The sequence below is a fragment of the Alosa sapidissima genome, chromosome 14 (assembly GCF_018492685.1).
Source record: "Alosa sapidissima isolate fAloSap1 chromosome 14, fAloSap1.pri, whole genome shotgun sequence".
In the NCBI taxonomy this organism is placed as follows: domain Eukaryota; kingdom Metazoa; phylum Chordata; class Actinopteri; order Clupeiformes; family Clupeidae; genus Alosa; species Alosa sapidissima.
The window spans coordinates 2818912-2823911 of record NC_055970.1 but is presented as its reverse complement, the minus strand read 5'-3'; the positions used below and the strand labels follow the sequence as shown (position 1 = coordinate 2823911).

The following is a 5000-nucleotide window of genomic DNA, read 5'->3' as shown; positions in this document are numbered from 1 at the left end:
CTAAGCTACAGGTAGGATTATAAGGTAGGCCTATTTACAACATAAATTGTCAATAGGCTATGCTGGCGACACAAATAAAATCTCCTTTGGAAACCAATGGCTTACGCCTTACAGTATCAAGCGGACTTAAACTGTCATATCGTGGCGAAAAGTTGTAATAAGATTCACGCAGCTCCATGAGTCAAGGAAAGCGCGAATGAAGTAGCCACTTCTAAATGGGACCCACACAGTAGCTTAAGGTGTTTTGCTAAAGCAGCCATAATGAAATGAAGGTGTCATTGTTTGGATACTTCACACACACGTGCTTTTTAATTTCACAGACTACAACTACCAAGCTGTAATCAAAGCACATCGATTCCCCTCTCACACCCTGCACGCACTTAAAACAAAATAAACAGGCGTCTCAGTCTCACGTATGTATAGGCAAAACTGTATCAGACCGGTGTAACGTTGGTAAATCTTCCATTGCACAGAATGATTTTGTAGCACGTGCAATAAATGACAGTCGAAAGATACAAACAGTGCTGCTATACATTTGCTTGGTATAACCGCATTTATAGTTTTCTACAAATGCAATAAATCAAATGCCTCCATCACTCAACCAACGCTAACGGTAACATTACCTAGGTCCTTATTGATATTACAAGATTAACGTACCTGCAGTAAAAACCAAGCATGTCCAATAAACATCCTCAGATTTATTTCGGCTTCAAGAAGAAATGGGAATTACACTTCATGTGAACATCGTCCTATCCTTATTAGATGTTCGCTGCGGTAAATTACAGTCCTTGTATGAAGCGTCCATTGTTTTTTCCAACCCACTTTTAACTTCCAACAAAATTACGTCTCACTGCAACGATGCGCCATCTAGTGGACAAACGACTACTTCTCGCCAATACTGAAAATGCAGCCATGATGATGATGATGAATATTTATTTTGGCTTTCTTTTAATCCTACTGATTTTCATTTTTTACCCGGGGGGGGGGGGCAAATCACAAATGAGTGATTATGAGCCAGGTTGATGTGGGCCCTTGAGACCAACATACCATAAAAGATTCACAGAGAACTGTGTCTGCCCTACCCTCCTTTCGGGGGGTCCAGTCCAGCGGGGGGGCTGCAGATGAAAACGAAAATTGACGGTTCCATGCTATCCATGTGGGGGTACATGCCCACCAAGTTTTGTGTACCCCGGTCTTTCAGTGTCCCGGGAATCCTTGTTGGTGTACGTCACTAAATGTACACATAAATTATTTTATTGTAAGGCCCCCCATGAACGAAAGTACACAAAACTTGGCATGCATTCAGAGGGTGTCATAATGATCCTACACTTTTAATTTCGTGCAGTTTTGACCTTGTCAGCCAGAGATATTGAGATGAAAACACCTAATTTTTTGCTTTTTAATTTTTAACTAGGTGGCGCTATACATGAAATAAGTGGTAATGGGATGGGTTGACATGCCCCCTTAAGACCAACATACAAAAAAAAGGTGGACCTCCTAGGCCCTACGGTTCTCGAGATATTCACAGAAAACTGTCTCCGGCCACCTACAGGCCAGTTGGTGTATAGTAACATAAATTAATTTATTGTGTGGCCCCCCATGAACGGAATTCCACAAAACTTGGCGTGCATACAGAGGGTGTCATAATGATCCTACACTTCCAATTTCGTGCAGTTTTGACTATGTTAGGTCACAGATACCTTCAATTACACCACCTCATTTTTACTTTTTTGTGTTTAACTAGGTGGCGCTATACATGAAATGAGTGGTTATGGAATGGGTTGACATGGCCCCTTGAGATCAACATACAAAAAAAAAATGGTCCTCCTAAACCCTACGGTTTTCGAGATATTCACAGAAAACTGTGTCTGCCCTACCCTCCTTTCGGGGGGTCCAATTCAGCGGGGGGGCTACAGATCAAAACGAAAAACGATGGTTCCATGCTATCCATGTGGGGTTACATGTCCACCAAGTTTCGTGTACCCCGGTCTTTCAGTGTCCCGGGAATCATTGACGGAAATTTGGGCATGCGAAAAAGAAAAAAAAAAAAAAAAAGAAAAAAAAAAAAAATCTGACTAAACCTATATGACCGCCGCTTCGCTGCGCGGCGGTCATAATAACTGATGCTCATTCTTTTTTACATATTAAAAAAAGGTCTGGTCTGGTCTGGTCTTCCTGCTTATCCTTATTCAGTCATCAGACATGCTACTAAATGTAATACATGTCTACCACATTGGATTGCCTTCCCTAGAGCAATTCAAAGTAAATGATTTGCCACAAGCTGGAGGCCCCAGTTTCAAGCTCTGAGTGCCAGCAGCTCATTGCAGCTCTAATTTCCCAGGACCTGAGAGGGTTAACAGGGTGTCAGCAGAGAGCAAATAAAAGGGAAGTAAAGGCCATTGCCTGAGGGACTTTGGGCAAGGGAGCGTAGAGGCCTTTTGCTTGTTGTAAATTAGCTTGCGAGAGTAATCACCTCTCTCTATTCTACGTGTCTTTCTTCAACACTGTCCATGATTTCAGCCATAGCCATAGTAGGCCTCTGAGGAGAAGCCCAATATTGTTAACTTCTGTCCTGACGTAAATGTATCCATTCGATATTTGGGGTCTGGGCGTGTGGGTGTTAGGGTATCAGAGAGATTAGTTCTTCAGCAGCTACAGTGACATTCACAGGCGTGCATCACTGTTGTGCTGATATTTTGTATTCAACAGACTGTCTAGCTCTATCTCAACCGAATCCAGAACTTCGGTTTCGCTGACTGGGAGATAAATTGTATTGATTTCTGCCTGCAAATGCACAACTGTGATATTTGCCAGAAAAGGAACATGGATGGATCGGGCCTCCCGGAAGTTTTCACTGAAATAAAAAATAACTGGCCTTGCTTATTGGCTCTGAGCGATGGCTGGCCCTGGGCCAGCTTGGCATCAGAGTCGATTAAATGCTGTCAAACTGAGCATCATCTAAAACTCAGATCAAATTAGTGTTATCTGTATGCTCTACATGTATTCTGATGTGTGCGGTATGCATTAAAGCCTGCTGTTCCAGCTTTATTGCAGATATTGAATACAGTTTTAATGCATTGTGATATCATTCCCTCGATAAGATAGACATGTACAATATCTCAGAAGCAATATAGTTCAAATTCTTTTAGAGCAAAAACAAAGATGAAACAGATGAAAAACAAAGCAAAACAATGTTGTCCACAATAATATCCTTTACACCTAGAGTATCTAAATCCAAATGTCATGTCTTACATTCAACGCCACCAGACATCAAGAATCCAATCCCCTCATTGTGACTCTGATGGAAGGCTGTCCTCCCTGTCTGTGGCGCGTGATTGCAGCCGAGGGGGGTCAATGATGGTTAATTACGGCCTGGGCCCTGTTCACTCTGCCATCATCTGTATTACGGTCCCATTAGCAGCACGCGGAGTGGCGGGGGGAGGAGAAAGGGCAGAGCAGAGCTGGCCCAAAGACACGCCAGCCCAGCCTGACGGAGCAGAGCTGGCCCAAAGACACGCCAGCCCAGCCTGACGGAGCAGAGCTGGCCCAAAGACACGCCAGCCCAGCCTGACGGAGCAGAGCTGGCCCAAAGACAAGCCAGCCCAGCCTGACGGAGGCTCGCAAAATACGCTGATCTGATAATGACACGGGTGTGCTTGAAGTGTGCGTCTTTGTGGTGGCCTGACCTTATGTGTGACAAATATGGAAACACACGCAGCATTGCAGTACGCACACACAGACACACACACACACAAGTGCACACACACCCACACACACAGAGTAACAGCACACAAAACATGATAGGGGATAGGGGACTTATTGAATCAGGCAAACAAATTGGGGAGATGGGAATGGCGGCATTTTGTGCCAAATTATGGCTCTGCAATCACTGACCTCTTTTTCCCCCCAATTCTGCTGTAATAAAATTAAAGAACGAGTAATTAGGCAGGCAGTGCTATAACTGTCTAGAATTATTATAAAATTAAAAGATATGTTAGATTTGAATTATCTGTACCTATTTGATATGAGGGTGCAAGGCATTTAGGTGCACTTGTGTGATTCATAAATGCAACTTTCCAGCAATCCTGCCATGTGCAATTACATATGTATTGTAATAAAATGTAATAGAATTACTGAACAGAGCCTTGTTGTGTTAAATGGGAGGATATCTGTCCTGGTGTTCATCCAATTATTTCCCCTGAAATACCTCCGCCAGTGCCTCACATTTCTCCAAATATATCCAAATAAGTCTGTGGGGAAAAGAGGCCTTTGCAATTGATGAGCTGCATTAATAACGAATGAGAGGCTTGTGGATTTCAGCTCTAAACGAGAATGGAAATGAATGTTTGGCACAGGATTCACGAGTCAAACAATATGATTTTTTAAAAAGATGACTATTTTTTGTGGCTTAGAAATGTGCTTGGAAGTTAAGAAATTAAATTCAGTGCCAATTAGCCATGCTATGAAAGAGTACAAAAGCAGTCTTATTTTAGGTGGTTGTTTTCTCCAAGATAATACCGTGTTTGAATTTTTCAGAAGAAGCGTTTATTATGCGGAGGCATGGATCTTATTTGTTGTTATTAGCTTTATAATGAGCCAGGATGGCTGATAATCATTATTGACATAGACAAATCTTTCCAGTGTGCAGAACAACATCCACCCTCTTGAAAAAAATCTATGTTTCAACAAGTGGTGCTGCAAAGCTATTAGAATCCTTTTCTGGGGGCATCTACATCTCACGTGAAGCTATCTCTGCCAGTGATAAATCACTGCTAATTTTCTTCTGAATGAATCAACAGTAAAGAGATGTTCAATCTGACAACAACATGCTCCTGTCAAGATGCTACGCATGGACAACCAAGCACTTAGGCTGCAGTCTTTTGAAGAGCTCCCATATATATGCACACAGAAATACATACACTGCAAAAAATGTTATCTTACCAAGTGTTATAATCTTATATTAAGATAAAAAATCTAGTTAGTATTGTTTTTAGTAAAAA

At 42.1% G+C, this 5000-nt stretch overlaps 1 protein-coding gene and 1 long non-coding RNA gene across 5 annotated transcripts in view; both read right to left on the bottom strand.

Moving 5' to 3' along the window:
- Positions 1-5000, bottom strand: part of LOC121681419 (carbohydrate sulfotransferase 8-like) — a 231310-nt gene that overhangs the window by 61148 nt on the left and 165162 nt on the right. The gene's annotated exons all lie outside the window — the stretch shown is intronic.
- Positions 1-5000, bottom strand: part of LOC121681423 — an 11712-nt gene that overhangs the window by 6111 nt on the left and 601 nt on the right. The gene's annotated exons all lie outside the window — the stretch shown is intronic.